Source organism: Symphalangus syndactylus, chromosome 20 (assembly GCF_028878055.3).
Source record: "Symphalangus syndactylus isolate Jambi chromosome 20, NHGRI_mSymSyn1-v2.1_pri, whole genome shotgun sequence".
NCBI lineage: Eukaryota > Metazoa > Chordata > Mammalia > Primates > Hylobatidae > Symphalangus > Symphalangus syndactylus.
Genome location: NC_072442.2, coordinates 67,463,629 through 67,483,583, shown reverse-complemented (window position 1 = coordinate 67,483,583; position 19,955 = coordinate 67,463,629). Strand labels below are relative to the sequence as shown.

Genomic DNA, 19,955 nt, shown 5'->3' with positions numbered 1-19,955 from the left:
TGCTGCTTCTAAATGGAGAGTATTTTGGCACGTCTTCCTGGCAGAGTCCGGGGCCTCATCCCTGTTATTTATTCTGTCTCGGTAAAGCCAGGTGAAGACATCTGGGCAAGGAGATAGTGGAGTGGCCCCCAGGAAGGGGGGGTGGAGGGCGCTGGCCTTCGGGCTTGCCTGGACCAGGGTGGGAAGGGGCAAGGTTACCAGGAAGCAGGGCTGTCAGGGCTAAAATCAGGAGGTGGTAATAATGCTGGTGGGGGACAGGGCTGTGTGATTGGCTTGGGGTGGGGCATGAGAGCCAAGGTTTGTCAGCACGCAGAGGGGTGGCTGACTCACGGACTAGGGGCTGTGGAACCCAGTGGTTGCCCTTAGCTCCTGGATCCTGGGAGACTTCTGGAGCCTGGATGTGGGGCAGCCGAGGGGTGGAGGTGCGGCAGACAGGGGTAGGGGTGGGAGAGGAGGCCCTGCATGGCAGGGTGCAGGGTAGGAAACCAGCCAGGGGCCAGTTTGCATTGGCGGCTCCCATCCCCACCCCCACCCCCAAGCCCACCCCTACCCCTGCCCTGCTGCAGAGACGGGCCTGGGCTGCTGTCCTCTGCTTTGGCCTCAGCAGATCACACGATGGAAGCTGGCAGCCCACTTCCTGTGGGTGCACCACTCGAGCCAGCTGCGACCTGCACTTTCTGCTTCCTGGAGTGTGCGGCGCCCACTCAGGAGAGCACGGCACACCCCACACCCCTCATTTCGAGGATGCTGGGAGGTGGGGACCAAGGTCCTGCAGCCCTGTGCTTGCACTATGAAAGGTAGCCTGGGAGTCCTGTGTGCGCCCATCCACGTGGGGCCCCAGGAGCCTGAACAGTGGCAGGCAGAGAGATGAGGAGGGAGAGAGAAGAGGAAAAGAAGGAGGGAGAAAGAGAGATGGGGAGAAGAGAGTGAGACACAGAGAGAGAGGAAGAGAGATAAGGAGAGAGACAGAGGAGGCTCAGAGGAAAAGGAGCCAGAGAGATAGGGAGAGAGACGCAAAAGGCAGAGAGAGAGACAGAGAGACGAGCATGAGTAGGAGGTCGCGTCCCTCTCGATCCCAGTTCCCAGTGAAAACCGTAGGTTGCCATCACCTAACCCCGCATGCAATAAAGTCTTCTGCCTCCTGCTTACAGCCCGAGAACCCCTTCTCCGAGGGAATAAAATCTTTGACCATTGCCCTTTCTCACCGGAGTTTGCTTGTGTCTTCTGACGAACCGTGATGTCTCACCTACTGCCTTCCTGGGCTCAAGGATCCATGAAAAGCCGACGCCTCTTTTGGGGAAGCTCTGCAGTACCTTCATCTCACTAGGCTCCCCAGGAAGCTTGTGAACTTGGCTTGAGCCCTAAGCAGCCGAATATGTGCCGGGCCTCTGCTTCTCTCTTTCAGTAAGAGGGAGAACCAAGAAAGAGACTGAAGCATGGTCTGCAGAGAAGGCACTTGTGCAAACACCAGGAGAATGAGGGGCCTGAGTTGCCTTCATTTCTCCTAAAAACACGCATTTCCTCCCAGGCCACCCTAGTGAGGACATGAAGCACAGCGTGTGTGTGTGTGTGTGCAGGTATATACATGTGAATGTATTTATGTATGTGCATCTGTGTGCATGTGTGTGTGCAAGTATATGCATGTGTATGTGCAGGTATATACATGTGAATATTTATGCATGTGTATGTATGTGCATGTGTGTGTGTACATGTGTGTGTGTGTGTGCGTGTGTGTGTTGCAGGGCTTTACAGTGGACAGGATGTGGGAGGGCAGCTGCAGCTCCAAGCTGCAAGTCTTTCTGATAGAATGGTTAAGATTCCCTGGACCACAGAAAGAGTGTTTTCATTTGCACCTATTTTTGTTAGCATTTAAACCTGTATTCTTCGTAGCATGTAAAGCTTAAGTTGCTTAACTATTCTTAGAAACATTTACACCAGCAGTCTCCAAAGTTTTTGGCACCAGAGAGCAGTTTTCTTGAAGACAACTCTTCCACGGACCTGGGTGAAGGGGAAGGGATGATGCAGAGATGGTTCAAGCCCATTACATTTATTGTGTGCTTTATTTCTATTATTATTTCACTGTAATATATAATGAAATAATTACACAACTCACCACAATATAGAATCAGTGGGAGCCCTGAGCTTGTTTTCCTGCAACTACATGGTCCCATCAGGAGGTGATGGGAGACAGTCACAGATCATCAGGCATTAGGTTCTCATGAGGAGCACGCAATCTAGATCCCTGGCATGCGCAGTTCACGGTTGGGTTCTATGAGAATGTAACGGCACCACTCCTCTGACAGGTGGCAGAGCTCATGCGGTAACGCGAGGGATGGGGAGCAGCTGTTTCTACAGATGAAGCTTTGCTCACTGGCTGGCTGCTCACCTCCTGCTGTGTAGCCTGGTTCCTAACAGGTGGGGACCCCTGATTTACCCAGTAAGATAAACACATTTTTATGTCAATTGAAATTATTCACCTCGCACCACCCAAAATTATCGTGCATACCTCACCCACCCAAGGGTCCGGTAGTGCACGTTGGGAGCTGTAGACAGTAAGCCTGGAGCTCCACTGAGCATTCCATCCTCCACCATCTGTGGGCTAACAGGCTGCGTTAGCTTCCTAGGGCTGTTTTACGGTACCACAGACTGGGTACCACAGGCCCATGTTTGGAGTGTCCTCCTTGTGGGGCAGAATCCTTCTCCTTGTCCAAGGCCCAGACCAAATGCCATCTGCCCGCTGCACAGGGCCTCCTTGGTGACACATATGCCATCGGATTACAACTGCAGGGGAGGCCAAGACCCGGCTCAACATTTGTTGTTGGCACGGCCTGTTGGCCCCAGAGCCCCAGCCTGTGCCTGTTACAGGGTGCCCTGCCCTGCCTAGGGTCAGAGCCTGTGCAGATCTTCCTTTCCTGTCCATCCTGGGCTCCTTGAGTGCAGAGACCACCCTGTTGACCCTACTGCTCTGCTAGGGGATTTGTATAGCACAGGGCGGGCCCTCAGGAGAGAGGGTCCCACCTGGCCTCTCCCCTCAGCCACGGGTAGATGGACGGGCCGCGTCTTTGAAAGTGGGATAGTCCTGATACATAGAGATGCTCACTTGCGTGACTCATCAAACATTAAGCAAACTTTGTTTTTTTCATTAAAAAACAATTAGTCCTGACTTCGAGCTAATGGCTGGATACAGCTCAGCAGTCAGCAGATGTGGTCCTCAGGCTGAGATAATGAAGATGAGCGCAATCATCTCTCATGCCTGCCTAGAGCTTTACCAGGCTCAGAGCCCATTCACACCCACTGTCCTGACTAATCCCAGAAAAGCCCCGTAAAGCAGGTAGGGCAGGTGTTCTTGGCTGTAATTTTGTGGAGGAAGAAGCAGACCCAGAGGTTCAGCTACCAGCCCGAGTCCATACAGCCGGCATCTAGCATATATGGGTCCATACAGCCGGCGTCTAGCATACACGGGTCCATACAGCCGGCATCTAGCACAAGCGGGCCTCTTCCATCCAAGGTCCAGGTTCTGCCCACCTGCTGACCCTCCATTGGCCCTCGTCCCTCTTGTTCCCAGTCCCTGCCCTGGAACATAGCTCTGCAGAGCGGGGCTCCAGCGTTCTGTGCTGACTGGGTGTCTGACCCCTCCCCGGCTCAGACTTCAAGCTCCAGCCACTTCTGGAGGGTGCTGACCCTCTCGCAGACCCCTGCCCTCCACGGGAGCTGATCTTTTAGACGCATGTGGGCACCCGGTGACACGAACACAGAGACGAAATGCAGAAAGGAGGGTATTTTTCTTTTTTTTTAATTTTAATTTTTTGAGATGGAGTCTTGCTCTTGTTGCCCAGGCTGGAGTGCAATGGCGTGATCTTGGCTCACTGCAACCTCTGCCTCCTGGGTTCAAGTGATTCTCCTGCCTCAGCCTCCTGAGTAGCTGGGATTACAGGCATGGCGAGGCTAATTTTCTATTTTTAGTATAGACGGGGTTTCTCCATGTTGGCCAGGCTGGTCTCAAACTCCCGACCTCAGGCGATCCACCCGCCTCGGCCTCCCAAAGTGCTGGGATCACGGGCATGAGCCACCGGGCCCGGTCGGGGCTCAAATCTTGAGAGGAACCCAGGTGAGTGAAGAAAAGAATTTTGTCTCCGATGGCCAGTGTCAAGAGAAATACTACATGTTCTCACTTATAAGTGGGAGCTAAATGATGAGAACTCATGGACACAAAGATGGGAAAAACAGACACTGGGGTCTACTTGAGGGGGAAGAGTGGGAAGAGGGAGAGGATCAGAAAAAAGACCTGTGGGGTACTATGCTTAGTACCTGGGTGGCAAAATAATCTGCATACCAAATCTCCATGACATGAGTTTACCTATATAACAAACCTGTACATGTATCCCCGAACTTTAAATAAAAGTTAAATTTAAAAAAGAAAAAAAAAAAAAGAGCTCAGTTTAATGTCAAGAGCTCGGCTTAAGTCAATGCGCCCCCTAGTGGTAACACTAAGAGAAAACTGCCACCATTAGCGATGGTGACGGTGTTTAGCATCTGTCATTCCAGACTTGGCCCAGCCGCCGGCTGGCGCGTCCGCAGATGCTTTCCTGAGCTGCCTCTCGCTCCCATCAAACCCGAACTTAGAAAAACACCCTCCCTCCCAGAAGTCATTAAAACTTTTCTACTCACAAGGAGTTTTAATGGGTACATCATTACATAAATGCAAGAACATCCTGTTTCAAATGATGACCCAGAAAACCACACTGATGGCAGTGATGGCCAGCCCTGAGGTCTTGTCCCCGCCACCATGTCGAGAGTTTCAGTAGAATCATTCGGTGAAGGTGCTGTTCAGATAAAGCCGAAAACCACGCCAACAAACGTTTCCTGAGTGCTGCTTTGAGCAAGGTGCAGGCTAGGTTCAGAGAGGGGCGGGCAGGCACGAGAGCCTTATTTATCTCACCCTGGAGCCGCTTAAATCTGCAAAGCAAGACACAAGAAAATCATGACGTTAAATGTTCATACAAGATTTAGAAAGCTCCAGACGAGACTAGTAGAGCTGTCACTGTCCTTCGGCAGGTGTGTAGCCTGTCTGTGCTTCTTTCCTTATCAGTAAAATGGGGACAAAATTGCACTCACCTCATGAACTCTTAGTGAGGTCTGATGAGATAGTGCATATAAAGTGCTCATGCCAACGCCCAGGACGTTATACGCACTCAACACATATTCACAGCCATTACTGTTGTCATCATTGTGGCTATGAGTACTGTGCCCGTTGCCATAGGAAGCGCATTGGTTGAAGTTCCTGTAGGAGTTTAGAAGTGAGCACTTCTGGAGCTGGGTGTGGTAGCTCATGTCTGTTATCCCAGCATGTTGGGAGACTGAGGTGGGGGGATCACGTGAACTCAGGAGTTTGAGACCAGCCTGGCAAGATGGCGAGACTGTTGCTACAAAAATAAAATAAAATAAAAAATAAAAAATCCAGGCGTGGTGGTGCACACCTGTAGCCCCAGCTACTTGGGAGGTTGAGGCAGGAGGATCCTTTGAGTCCAGGAGGTTGAGGCTGCAGTGAGCTATGATTGTGCGTCACTGCACTGCAGCCTGGGTGACAATGCAAGATACCACCTCTTTAAAAACAAATAAAAGGTGAGAAATGAGCTGTTTATGCTGGGGCCTGTGGGATTTGAGCCTCCCTAGGGCTCACCTCGCACCTGAAGATGGATTAAATGGGGTACTGGGATGGAGGAGGTGGGGGAATGGGTGGAGTCAGCACATTTAGTGTGGCTGGGAAGGGCTGTGCCCAAGTGACAGAAGGTGGGTCACGGTGGGAGAGGAGACTGGGTCTGCAGGCTCAGGGTGCGGGGGTGGGGCGTTGCTCAGCAGTGGGGACCCCTGAGAGGCAAGGGGGCCTGATCAGGATGAGCTTCCAGGACTGTTGATCTGGAGGTGAGGGGTTGTGGGAGGTTGGACCAGGGAAAGGAGGCACTTCTGGTCGTTGAGGTGAGAAGAAGGGGCTCCCAGGTAGAGGAGGGATAGACAGAAGCCACAGAAACAGCCCAGGGAGGGCCGAGGAGGAGAGGTTGGAGGTCACAAAGAGCATCGGGTTTGGTGGCCAGAAGGAAGTTGGTGCCTTTCCAGGCAGGGACTGCTGCAGGGAGGGGGAGGGGAGCGAATGTGGAGGGAACAGGAGCCTATCCTGGGTTATGACGGGGGGCGGGGGCTTGTGGGCTTCACCTGCAGATTCAGGGAAGCAGGGATGGAGCTCAGGGGAGAGGGCTGGGTGGACTCTGGATGAAGCAGTCGCTGACTTGAACACATCAGACAGGTTCTTGGGCCGGGCCGGGCGAAGGTCTCCAAGGACAGTGGTGGGGCCGGAGAAGATAAGGCTGCGGATGGGGTCCTTAGACCCCCATGTGTGGGGAATGGCAAGAAGAGGAGAGCAGTCAAGGAGTCCCGGCAGGAGCGGCCAGGGCAGGAGGAGGGCCGGGACTTCCCCTGCAGGCCTCTGAGCAGGCACGGTGCCCTGTAGACTGCGGTGATACTGTTAGCACCAAGGGTTCTGTTAACAAAGAGGACAGGACACATTTAGTGATGTGTGCTGGGTTCACTGGAGATGGTGCTGTGTTTTTTGTTTGTTTGTTTGTTTTTTGTTTTGAGACGGAGTCTCGCTCTGTAGCCCAGGCTGGAGTACAATGGTGCGATCTCAGCTCACTGCAACCTCTGCCTCCTGGGTTCAAGTGATTCTCGTGCCTCAGCCTCCAGAGTAGCTGGGACTACAGGCGTGCACCACCACGCCCAGTTAATTTTTTTGTATTTTTAGTAGAGACAGGGTTCCACTGTGGTGGCCAGGCTTGTCTTGAACTCCTGACCTCAGACAGTCCGCCAACTTCTGCCTCCCAAAGTGCTAGGATTACAGGCTTGAGCCACCGCGCCCGGCTCCGTGCTGTCTTTCCTGGAGGCAGAAATCACTTCGGAGGCTAAGGCAGTGGTTCTGGAGAAGAAGTGCGACCCTCCCCTTTCCCGGCCGTTGCTCTATCCCACATCGTTAGAAGGAGATGATTCCAGAGTACTAGAGAGTTGAGAGGTCGCCACCGCTGAGTCTTTTACATATGACAGATCCCACTTCTGGGTCTATATGTGCCCAAAAGAATGGGAAGCAGGGACAGGACCAGATGTTTGCACGCCCATGTTCATAGCAGCACTAGTCGCTATGGCCGAAGGTGGAAGCAAGCCAAGTGTTCATCAGCCGGTGAATGGATGAGCAAAATGTGGCCCATCCACCCCGCGCCCCAGTGGAATATTATTCAGCCTTAAAAGGGAAGGAGGGCTGGGCGTGGTGGCTCATGCCTGTAATCCCAACACTTTGGGAGGCTGAGGCAGGTGAATCACAAGGTCAGGAGATCGAGACCTGCCTGGCCAACATTGTGAAACCCCGTTTCTACTAAAAATACAAAAATTAGTTGGGCGTGGTGGCATGCACCTGTAATCCCAACTACTCGGGAGGCTGAGGCAGAAGAATTGATTGAACCGGGGAGGCGGAGGTTGCAGTGAGCTGAGATCACGCCATTGCACTGTAGCCTGGGGGACAGAGTGAGACTCCATCTCAAAAATAAAAGAAAAAAAAAAAAGGGAAGGAAATTCTGTCACAGGCTACAACACGGATGAGCCTTGAGGAAATTATGCTAAGTGAAAGAAGCCAGTCACAAAAAGACAAATATTGTCTGATTCCTGCCCAGAGGACTCCCAGAATAGTTAAATTCATAAAGACAGGAAGTTGAATGGTGGTCGTTAGGGGTTTGGGGTCGGGAAGGGGAGTTAGCGTTTAATGGGTGCAGGGTTTCAGTTTGGGGTGATGAAAAAGTTCTGTGCATGGATGATGCTGATGGTTGTACAATAATGTGAATGTGTTCAATGCCAGTGAACAGTACAGTTAAAAATGGTTGATATGATGTGGGGCGCGGTGGCTCATGCCTGTAATCCCAGCATTTTGGGAGACCGAGGTGAGTGGATCACGAGGTCAGGAGTTCAAGATCAACCTGGCCAAGATGGTGAAACCGCGTGTCTACTAAAAATACAAAAATCAGCTGGGTGTGGTGGCTCGTGCCTGTAATCCCAGCTACTCGGGAGGCTGAAGCAGGAGAATTGCTTGAACATGGAGGCAGAGGCTGCAGTGAGCCGAGATTGTACCACTGCACTCCAGCCTGAGTGACAGAATGAGACTTTGTGGTTACAGAGTCTCATTCTGTCACTCTCATTCTGTCAAAGTGCTGTGGTTACAGGCATGAGCCACCGCGCTCAAAGTCTCATTCTGTCAAAGTGCTGTGGTTACAGGCATGAGCCACCGCGCCCGGCTTTTTGCCACAATTTATAAACAAGAATGAATTCTAACGTTCATATTAATTGAAGCTAACATGACACACATAGCATACGCATGTCTAAGGGGCCAGGCACGGTGGCTCATGCCTATAATCCCAGCACTTTGGGAGGCCGAGGCAGGTGGATCACTTGAGGTCAGGAGTTTGAGAACAGGCCTGACCAACATGGTGAAACCCGGCCTCTACTAAAAACACAAAAATTAGCCAGGCATGGTGGCACGTGCCTGTAATCCCAGCTACTTGGGAGGCTGAGGCAGGAGAATCGCTTGAACCTGGGAGGCAGAGGTTGCAGTGAGCCGAGATCGTGCCATTGCACTCCAGCCTGGGAAACAGAGCGAGACTCCATCTCAAAAAAAAAAAAAAAAAAAAAGTGACTAAGTGAGGGGTATGGTGGGGTGTGGCATGGTGGGACGGGCCTGGCTTTTATGCCTAGACCAACACTGCGGACTGGGCAATTATCTAATTATCGGTTGTCTAATTGCCCAGCATCACACATTTCTCACCTGTAAAATGGGTGACAGTCTCTGCCCTCCCACTGCCCAGGGTTGCTTCCCGGCCTGCGAGAGCAGGTTTGGGAAAGCTCTTTGTCAACTGTTGTGCAGAACTGATGGGGTGGCCACACTTCAGTGCCTTGACTCAGGGGTCAGAGCTTTCAAGCGACCCCAGGCAGGGCTATGAGGGCCCCTCTGGCAGTGGCTGCTCATTCCAGGCTGGGCCGGCCCCATAGCTTGTTGGCGTCCCGCGGGCAGCTGCTGTGATGGTTTTTGCAGGGCATTTGGGCCGCAGCCTGGATGCATACCTAGACCTCGCTGTTCTTCTCAGCCAGGGTCTGGGAGAGAATGAAACCTATCGTTCTAGTTATCTGCTGTATGCGACTCTCTCCTGTGCGTTTCTCTCTTGTGGGTCTTCTCTCCTGTGCATTTAGGGTGGTACGAAGGGAAGTGAGAAAATAGGCACTGGTGGCCGGGCGCGGTGGCTCACACCTGGAATCCCAGCGCTTTGGGAGGCCGAGGCAGGTGGATGACGAGGTCAGGAATTCAAGACCAGCCTGGCCAACATGGCGAAACCCCGACTCTACTAAAAATACAGCAATTAGCTGGGCGCAATGGCAGGTGCCTGCAATTGCAGCTGTTTGGGAGGCTGAGGCAGGAGAATCGCTTAAACCTGGGAGGCGGAGGTTGCAGTGAGCTGAGATCGCGCCATTGCACTCCAGCCTGGGCGACAGAGTGAGACTCCATCTCAGAAAAAAAAAAAAGGAAATAGACACTCATAGTTATCTGTGTTTTGTGGTTCCCTGAGGAACCCCCAGTTGAGAAGAAAGGCTGGGACCTGGCTGACCCAGAAGCCCCCCTCGACGCCAACGCCTACTCCAGGTTTGGGGACCCAGGAACGAGAGGCCTAGGAGAGTTGGGGACTAGTTCAAGGTTGCTCCGACTCTCAAAACAAGTCCCTAATGCCAGGCCAGGACTGCGTGGCGAGCGGCACGACCCTCCATTCCTTCTTTATTTTGAAAACGGAACAGTTACAGGACGCTAGTTTTGACGTCGCTGGCTGTGAATGTGCATTTGTGGAGCCATTTCCCAGACCTCCAGGCGCAGGAGCCACAGGTTTGGGAGGCCGAGCACCCTCCTTCCCTGAGAGCTGAGGTTGCAGCTCTGGCTGGCTCTGGTAAGTACTCTGTAGCCCTGGCATGGCTGGAGGAGGGGCAGCGGCTAAGTGGTTTCTGAAAAAGGGCAAAAATGATAGGAAAAGCTTTGGGATCCTCTGGGAATCAGAGCCGCAGCAAAGGCAGCTGCTTGCATCGCTGGAAGCGTTTTTTCCTTGAGTGCCGAAGGGCACCCACAGCCCACTCCTGCCAGTGCAGGGCAGCTGCTGCCAGGCCGGGCCTGGGACCCCACGGAGGCGGGGAGACCACTCTTCTCCCACACGAGCCCAGCTCTCCCTTCGAGTAGCAACCGCCTTCGAGCTCACGAGCACCCGTAGGCCTGGGGTGTGCCTGCGTCTAGCTGGTGAGTCCCTTTCTTTGTTTGATGGCCACTGCGGACGTTAGCTTTTAGGCTGGCATAGTGAGTGGCCAAAAGCTGGGCCCTGCCACTTTCCAGCTGTGCGACTGTGGGCAGGTCCACTCGCCTCTCTGTGCCCCAGTTACCTCATCTGAAAACGGGGGGTAGTAACAGTGGCTGCCTCAAAGGTGGTCGTGAGGCTGAAGCGAACTTGTGGTGCCCTCAGCCTGGCTCCTAGGAAGCACCTGGGAGGTGAGAGCGGAGGCTGTTGTTACCGGGGTTTGTTCTTCTTGCTCCTGCACCAGCCGTCCTCGGGGGAGGAGGCTGCAGCTGCTGCTGAGGTTGCTGGTGTGTGGCCGGAGGTTTTCAGCGCGTCGCCCTCTCTGTGGAGCGGCCGAGCGCAGGGCCGGGAAGCAGGCACGCTGGGTCCTTGTGCTGCTGTCCTATCTCTTTGTTCTTCACCCCTGGGTTGGGAAGCCCGCAGCCTACTGCCTCCCTTTGAGAGAAGGGGCTATTGAGAATAATCTGGCTGGGTCCCGGGCCAGCGTCTCCCAGCTTCCAGAAAGTCCCCAGTGGCGAGCGGGAGGTGCTCCCAAGAACTTGGATGGATGGATGGATGGATGGATGCTTTGGGCAGAGAAGGGAGCAGGGGAGCCACACCCCAGGTTGTCCCACCTGCACTGGGGAGAGAAGGGATCCTTCCCACAGAGGGTGGGCAGTATCTGTTCTGGCTTTAGAGTTGAGAAAGACTCAGATCATACCAGGTATCTGTGGGCAGAATTGATTTTTTTAGGATTGTCCTTTAGTCCACATTGATGAGTTTGTGAATCTTGTGTAAACCACAATCACCATCTCCATCACACAGCCAACACTCGTTTGCCTAAATCACGGTAGAAGTTCCCCTGATCACTGTAGAATGTTTTGCGGTGACAGGTGCATCACCACGGGCTCAGGTGCAGGGTACACTCCGGGCCTGGCAGTGGAGGGCTGTCCTGACCCTCTTCTCCGGCCCAGCCCAGGGCACATGACCCCTCGGTTCCTGTCCCACCCCGTTCCCTGGAAGAAGCTTGGTTTCCAGTAGGGAATCAGGTGCAGAGTGTGCAGTATAGACTCAGCGTTTGTCGACTGACTGAATGATAGCACAATCCAGGCTGCTTCCTGTTGGCTGGGTTTGGTTGGACTGGGACCGGTCAGAGGAAGAGGCAATGCCGCTGACAACGTTGCTGAAAGGTTCACGGGAGGCTCCGGCTGACAGGTGCTCTCTTGCTGGGCTGCCTAACAAGCAGCCCCTATTCTTATTCTTAGCTTCTTCTTGGAAACCACAGACATCCCCGGGACAGCCAGACGTGGGTATGGCCTGGGTCTTACTCACACTGCATTTCGGGGTTCCTGAGCTGCTTGTTTGAGCGGGAGGTGCTTCAGGTTCAGGTCTTACGCCTAGCCCTGAGGGTGAGAGGGCCTATTCTGATTGGCCCCCAGGCCCTGCTGTGGAGTCTGGGTCTGAGTTGAACAGCTGAGAACGAGCCCCAGACCTCCATCATGGTGGTGGAGCATTGCAGATGCCCTGGAGCCAGCCTGCCTGGGGTCAAGTCCTGGTTCCGTCTCTGACTGTGTGACCTCGGGGACGTGCCATAACTGCTCTCTGTGACCTCGGGGACGTGCCATAACTGCTCTGACTGTGTGACCTCGGGGACGTGCCATAACTGCTCTGTGTGACCTCAGGGACATGCCATAACTGTTCTGACTGTGTGACCTCGGGGACGTGTCATAACTGCTCTGTGCCTCGGTCTCCTCATCGGTGAACTATTTCCCTCTTAGGGATGTTGTGGGAATTCAGTGGGTGAAGGAATGCGAGTCCTGAGAACCGTGTTTGCTTTGTGCACATGCTCAGACGCATCAATGTTTCTGATTCTCATTCACTTCTGGTGACTTTTAAGCGCTGTCAGGCTGTCCCCACTGTGAACAGTCCTTGACAGGGTGTTATCTTCAGAAAGCAAAGACTAGCACCCGGCCCCCCAGGCTTCCAAAGCTACTCATGGCTTCCCACTGTCCAGGCAACCATGTTGGCTTTCAGTTCCTTGGAGCTAAGGCCAAAAAAGGTTTAGAAATAGAAACTAACATGCCATGCTCTGAAAATAGGCACCAGATCAATCTGGCTGTGCTAGAAAGTCCAACATCATCATTATCATCTTCCTCATCATCATCATCATGGTAGTGACGTCCTTATCACCTGTGTAAGGTTCACTATGTGCCAGACATTGCCCTAAGCCCTGGTGAAATCCTAATATGGGCTGTAGTTTCATTAAGAGTATTGTGGCCGGGCGCGGTGGCTCACGCCTGTAATCCCAGCACTTTAGGAAGCCTAGGTGGGCGGATCACGAGGTCAGGAGATCGAGACCACCCTGGCTAACACGGTGAAACCCTATCTCTAATAAAAATACAAAAAATTAGCCGGGCATGGTGGCACGCAACTGTGCTTCAAGCTACTTGAGAGGCTAAGGCAGGAGAATCCCTTGAACCCAGGAGGCAGAGGTTGCAGTGAGCTGAGAGAGCCACTGCACTCCAGCCTGGGCGACAGAGCAAGACTGTCTCAAAAAAGAAAAAAAGAGTATTGTACCAATGTCAATTTCCTGGTTTGATTGTCGCACTATGGTTGTATAAGAAGTTCTCGGGGGTGGCTGGGCGCGGTGGCTCACGCCTGTAATCTCAGCACTTTGGGAAGCCGAGGAGGGTGGATCACGAGGTCAGGAGATCGAGACCATCCTGGCTAACACGATGAAACCCCGTCTCTACTAAAAATACAAAAAAATTAGCCAGGCGTGGTGGCAGGCGCCTGTAGTCCCAGCTACTCAGAGAGGCTGAGGCAGAAGAATGGCGTGAACCCGGGAGGCGGAGCTTGCAGTGAGCCGAGATAGCGCCACTGCACTCCAGCTTGGGTGACAGAGTGAGACTCCGTCTCAAAAAAAAAATAAAAAAAAAATAAAAAGTCAGGAAACAACAGATGCTGTAGAGGCTGTGGAGAAATAGGAACACTTTTACACTGTTGGTGGGAATGCAAACTAGTTCAACCATTGCGGAAGACAGTATGGCGATTCCTCAAAGATCCAGAAGCAGAAATACCATTTGACCCAGGGATCCCATTACTGAGTATACACCCAAAGGAATGTAAATCATTCTCCTATAAAGACACATGCACACATGTTTATTGCAGCACTGTTTACAATAGCAAAGACATGGAACCAACCCAAATGCCCATCAATGAAAGACTGGATAAAGAAAATATGGTATATCTACACCATGGAATCTATACAGCCATAGAAAGGAATGAGATCATGCCCTTTGCAGGAACATGGATGAAGCTAGAAGCCATCATCCTCAGCAAACTAACACAGGAACAGAAAACCAAACACCACATGTTGTCACTCATAAGTGGAGTTGAACATTGAGAACATATGGACACAGAGAGGGGAACAACACACACCAGGGCCTGTTGGGGGGTAGGGGGTGAGGGGAGGGAACTTAGAGGATGGATCAATAGGTGCAGCAAAACACCATGGCACACGTATACCTATGTAACAAACCTGCATGTTCTGTACCCATATCCCACCCCCCTTTTCTTGGAAGAAATAAAAAAATAAGAGGGCTCTATCCATCATGGCTGTTGGCTGTCAAATTATTTTGAGTGAATAGAAACCCATGGTTCCACCTGGAGAACAGAAGGTATAAATACCTCCTGTCCACCACACAGGATTTTCACGAGGAGGCAATGAGAGAATGGATAGGAAAGAGCTGATGTTGTTACTATCATTATTACTGATAAGCCTAATTCATAGGTATATGCAGTTCTTCATTCCTTTGAGTTATTTCATAAGGATGGCTGTTCTCAACTTGAACAGCCAAGTCTTGAATGCTTGTCTTGATGGGTTGTGTAACTTGCAACCGATTTGTTAATAAGTGAAATACTGCATTTGGTGAATTATTCACTTAATTCAGATGATTCCCAGAATAACTTCCTTCACTGGGATGTATCTTGTTGAGTGGCAACAAAACAGGGATTGTACGTGATTCCCATCCTAGCTTAATAGGCGTTAGTCCAAAACCCAGGAATGTGCCATCCGTGGGGATGTTTTGGGTGGATGGGTAGAAAAAGGGTGGAAACCCTTGTCATAGGATATATTTCTGGGAAGGAGATGCCTAGGTCAATAGGTTTCAACATTTTTATGGTTCTTGATACTGTGAAAAATTACCTCCCCAAAGGATTCCATCAATGTGTTCAGCCTTTGAGATTGTATGCTACACTGTTTACAGAGCTCTTTCAGTCATGTTGGTTATTGTTTTGTAGGTTTGGTGAGTGTGGTATCCCGGTTTAACAGGTAGGGAGATTGAGACTTGGAGACAGACGGAATGACATGGGAAGTTCACAATCCTTTTTCCTGGCTGGAGGATCCAGGTTCTCTGAAGCTTAGTTAGTCTAGTATCAAGAACGACCATTTTTCTCACTGCACCAGCACCCCCTCTGACAGTAACAGCAAAGTTCTGCAGAAAGGATTCAGTCCAGCTCAAAAAATGTATCTCACCTACTATGTGTGAAGATTTAGAACCAATTCAACAACAATTGAACATGAAGGATGGGCAATTACAGATGATACAAATATAAGAATTTCTTCCACTTAAGATGGTGGTAGGAGGGGAGAAGGACGTGAACATTTATAAAGTTCCGTGCACTTTACATACATGTCTGATTTAATGTTTATAGCAACCCTTGTTACTGTCCAGCTGTTCTCTTTCATTGGTTTTGTTTTATTTTTTAAAACTATCATATTTTGTTATTTCAAAACCATCATACTTCTTAAACCTGTGACCCCCACCACTTCCGTATCAATAGCTGTAGTTGGTTTTATCCCATTTTACAGTGAAAATGGAAGCCGTAGGTTGGAAACACCTTCAACTTCTGACCACCAAACCAGTGAATTTATTTGCACCCACATTCCTAAGTTTGGTTGCCTTCCCCTCCCTCCCTCCTTCCCTCCCCTCCCTCCCTCCCTCCTTCCCTCCCTTCCTCCCTCCCCTCCCTTCCTCCCTCCCCTCCCTTCCTCCCTCCCCTCCCTTCCTCCCTCCCCTCCCTTCCTCCCTCCCCTCCCTTCCTCCTTCCCTCCAGGGTTGCCTGTTGAATGTTGTTAGGAATCTAAGTACTGAAGGGAAACTGCCTGGGTTTGAATTTTGTTCTGTCCCTTGCACCCTGCCTGGCTTCAAATCCTAGCTCTGCTTATTCAGTTCTTTTAAGGGGATGATCTTTGAGCAAATGTCTTAGCTTCTGTTTTCCCAAGTAAATGGACACAATAGTTGCTACCTTGTGAAAGAGTCATGTAATTGACCAGCATTTACCAAGTAGCATCGATGTTCAGTTTCAGTCATTGGTGATTCTGCAGTTGGACTGTGAGGGGGTGTTGGGGTGGGGGGTGGTGTGTGTGTGTAGCACTTCATTGCGTGGAGAAAGGAAAAGATACTTTTGATAACTGACAGGCAGCTTTTCTCTGCTTTCGTGTCAAAAGGGAAGAAGGGAGTTTGGAGAGGGAAAGGAATTCTCTGTAACACTAAGCTCTCTTCCACAAAAACAGAGGTACAGAATGTGTAATAATTTACAGAATTTCTAGACTTCAAGGATCTGATTTTTTTAAATTTACTTTTAATTTTTCAGGTTGAGACTGAGCTAAAGTTAATCTGCGGCGACGTTCTGGATGTACTGGACAAACACCTCATTCCAGCAGCTACCACTGGCAAGTCCAAGGTTTTCTATTATGAAATGTAGGTTCTATACTAACAATTAACAAGTGTACTTCAATACATTTAAACATTCTCAGGAATAATTGGCTTTGTTTCTTTTTTTTCTTAGGCATTTAATATTATTTTCCTTATTAAATATAACCAAAAATCCCACAGAAATTAACAAGAGGAGGAGCCTCTAAATATCAACAAAATTATCACTTGATAGACTAGAATTAAACAAGCAAATGATTCTAAGAAATGGCACAAGTGTATTCATCATAAAATAAAATTTCTACATGAAACATTCAGCCATTCCAGACCATTTCCGTCTGTGCAGGCTCATCTTTTCCTGTGTTTTGCAAAGCCCAGCTAGAGCAAGCAAGTTCTTCCCAATAGGTTTTTCCCATCTCTGGTTGCTTGGCTGGCTGGGCTTCCCCTACAAACCCCCTTCCTTTCCCCTAGGCAGGGCCCGGTGTCCCCATCCTGAGGAGTTGAGCTCATGAGGGCATCTGACCAGGAGTAGCTATTCGTGGTGCTATTGTCATTGTCCTGTTTGATGTGTGAACATGGCTGCTGGCTCTACAGAGATTTGGCAGGTAGCAAGGAGGTTTCTTTTCAAACCTTCCTTTGGAAGTCAGACTTGGTGAGGATCTTATGCCCACTTTTTCCTAGCTCTGTGGTGTCAGGCATAGTCTCAGTTTCTGCAAATTGGGGTTAAGAATTCATACCTCACAGCAGTCTTTTGATAAATAAATAAGATCTTAAGTGTCAATTATTCCACTAGAAATTGTACAATTACTTTGGTCTTCATCCTGGAGGTCCACTGACAAGCCTCATGCAAACCTGTGGCCCTGTTCATAAAGTGTTTTGTTTTTTTTTCTTTTTTTTTTTGAGACGGAATCTCGCTCTGTCGCCCAGGCTGGAGTGCAGTGGCGCAATCTCGGCTCACTGCAAGCTCCGCCTCCTGGGTTCACGCCATTCTCCTGCCTCAGCCTCTCCGAGTAGCTGGGACTGCAGGCGCCCGCCACCACGCCCGGCTAATGGTTTGTATTTTTTAGTAGAGACGGGGTTTCACCATGGTCTCAATCTCCTGACCTTGTGATCCGCCCGCCTCGGCCTCCCATAGTGCTGGGATTACAAGCGTGAGCCACCACGCCCAGCCTTCTTAATTTTTTTTTAAGAGATAAAGTCTCACTCTGTCACCCAGGCTGGAGTGCAGTGGTGCAATCATGGCTCACTGCTTCCTGGAACTCATGGGCTCCAGCAATCCTCCTGCCTCAGCCTCCTGACTAGGTGGGACTATAGGCACACGCCACCGTGCCTGGCTAATTTCTTGGACTTTTCTCTAGAGACAGGGTCCACCCATGTTTCCCAGGCTGGTCTGACTTCTAGACTCAAGTGAACCTGAACCTCCCGCCTCGACCTCTCAAATTGCTGGGATTACAGGTGTGAGCCACCACACCCAGCCTGAATTTCTTATGTGCCATGCTACTACAAAACGTCATTATTAGGGGCAGCAGGATGGAAGGTGTAGGAGGACGCTGTAGTGCCTTTACAATATTTCTTTTTTTTTTTTTTTTTTGAGACAGAGTCTCGCTCTGTCGCCCAGGCTGGAGTGCAGTGGCGCAATCTCGTCTCACTGCAAGCTCCGCCTCCCGGGTTCACGCCATTCTCCTGCCTCAGCCTCTCTGAGTAGCTGGGACTACAGGCACCCCCCACCACGCCCGGCTAATTTTTTTGTATTTTTAGTAGAGACGGGGTTTCACCGTGGTCTTGATCTCTTGACCTCGTGATCCGCCCGCCTCAGCCTCCCAAAGTGCTGGGATTACAAGCGTGAGCCACCGCGCCCGGCACACCCGGCTAATTTTTTGTATTTTTAGTAGAGACGGGGTTTCACCGTGGTCTCGATCTCCTGACCTCGTGATCCGCCCGCCTCAGCCTCCCAAAGTGCTGGGATTACAAGCGTGAGCCACCGCGCCCGGCACACCCGGCTAATTTTTTGTATTTTTAGTAGAGACGGGGTTTCACTGAGGTCTCGATCTCCTGACCTCGTGATCCACCCGCCTCGGCCTCCCAAAGTGCTGGGATTACAAGCATGAGCCACCACGCCCGGCCTGCCTTTACAATATTTCTGTATATCTAAAATCATTTCAACAGGAAACATTTATTTCAAAACGTGAAGGTTTTGATGACACCATGAGCCTGCCTTTGTACTTTAAACTCATGGAAGGAGAACCACCTTCACGTTTTGAAATAAATGTTTCCTGTTGAAATGATTTTAGATATACAGAAGTATTGTAAAGGCACTACAGCGTCGTCCTGCACCTTCCATCCAACTTCCCCTCATAATGACTTTTTTTTAATTTTATTTTTATTTTATTTATTTATTTATTTTTGCACACAAAACAATAAACATTTTCTAAAACTACATACTAACAAAAAGATGCATATCAAACATATTAGGAAGGTTGCACATGGGAAGACGGGGAATAGAAATGGGGGGTGGGAATTAAAGAAAATAAATGAGAGAGGGACTTTGTATGGATCAATGATAATAACTCAATCCTCTATTTGACAAAGAAGAAGGAGAAGGAAGAGGAAGAAAAAGAAAGTGGGATAAAGGATCAGAAAGGGAGGAAAATAGAAAAAATTAGAGTATGACTCCAGGGTAGACCTGTTTTGTTGTCGCTTGGTTCGTTGGTTGGTTTGACAGTTGTGTTTTTCATGTTTCGCCATGTTGGCCAGGCTGGTCTCGAGCTCCTAGCCTCAAGTGATCAACCCGCCTCAGCCTCCCAGAGTACTGGGACTACAGGCGTGAGCCACCACATCCAGCCCCCACATTGCTTCTGGCCTCTGTGGTAGACCTCCCAGACAGGGAGGCCGGGCAGAGGCACTCCTCACTTTCCAGATGGGGCGGCTGCGCAGAGGCGCTCCTCACTTCCCAGATGGGGCGGCCGGGCAGAGGTGCTCCTCACTTCTTCACAGACGGGGCGGCCGGGCATAGACGCTCCTCACTTCCTAGATGGGGTGGCGGCCGGGCAAAGGGGCTCCTCACTTCCCAGATGGGGTGGCCGGGCAGAGGCGCTCCTCACATCCCAGACGATGAGTGGCCGGGCAGAGGCGCTCCTCACTTCTTCCCAGACGGGGCGGCTGGGCAGAGACGCTCCTCACTTCCTAGACGGGGTGGTGGCCCGGCAGAGGCGCTCCTCACTTCCCAGACGGGGCGGCCGGGCAGAGGCGCTCCTCACTTCCCAGACGAGGCGGCCGGGCAGAGGCGCTCCTCACTTCCCAGACGGGGTGGCTGGGCAGAGGCGCTCCTCACTTCCCAGACGGGGCGGCTGGGCAGAGGGGCTCCTCACTTCCCAGACGGGGTGGCCGGGCAGAGGCGCTCCTCACTTCCCAGACGGGGCGGCCGGGCAGAGGTGCTCCTCACTTCCCAGATGGGGCGGCCGGGCAGAGGGGCTCCTCACTTCCCAGACGGGGCGGCCGGGCAGAGGCGCTCCTCACTTCCCAGATGGGGCGGCTGCGCAGAGGCGCTCCTCACTTCCCAGACGGGGCGGCTGGGCAGAGGTGCTCCTCACTTCTTCACAGACGGGGCGGCCGGGCATAGACGCTCCTCACTTCCTAGATGGGGTGGCAGCCGGGCAGAGGGGCTCCTCACTTCCCAGACGGGGTGGCCGGGCAGAGGCGCTCCTCACATCCCAGACGATGGGTGGCCGGGCAGAGGCGCTCCTCACTTCTTCCCAGACGGGGCGGCTGGGCAGAGACGCTCCTCACTTCTTCCCAGACGGGGCGGCTGGGCAGAGACGCTCCTCACTTCCTAGACGGGGTGGTG

The 19,955-nt window shown here is 51.5% G+C and overlaps 3 long non-coding RNA genes across 3 annotated transcripts; 1 reads left to right on the top strand and 2 right to left on the bottom strand.

Annotated features, from left to right (window-relative positions):
* Nucleotides 1–1,835: 1,835 nt before the first annotated feature.
* On the bottom strand, nucleotides 1,836–2,471 carry LOC134735370 (uncharacterized). Its single transcript, XR_010118406.1, has 2 exons — nucleotides 2,114–2,471; nucleotides 1,836–1,998 (listed from the first exon to the last, which is right to left on the bottom strand). It is a non-coding gene; the product is annotated as an uncharacterized lncRNA (long non-coding RNA).
* A 7,500-nt stretch (nucleotides 2,472–9,971) lies between these two features.
* On the top strand, nucleotides 9,972–16,428 carry LOC134735300 (uncharacterized). Its single transcript, XR_010118368.1, has 2 exons — nucleotides 9,972–10,019; nucleotides 16,053–16,428. It is a non-coding gene; the product is annotated as an uncharacterized lncRNA (long non-coding RNA).
* LOC134735305 (uncharacterized) lies at nucleotides 10,602–12,037 on the bottom strand. The gene is made up of 3 exons (XR_010118386.1): nucleotides 11,727–12,037; nucleotides 11,030–11,122; nucleotides 10,602–10,850 (listed from the first exon to the last, which is right to left on the bottom strand). It is a non-coding gene; the product is annotated as an uncharacterized lncRNA (long non-coding RNA).
* Nucleotides 16,429–19,955: the final 3,527 nt, after the last annotated feature.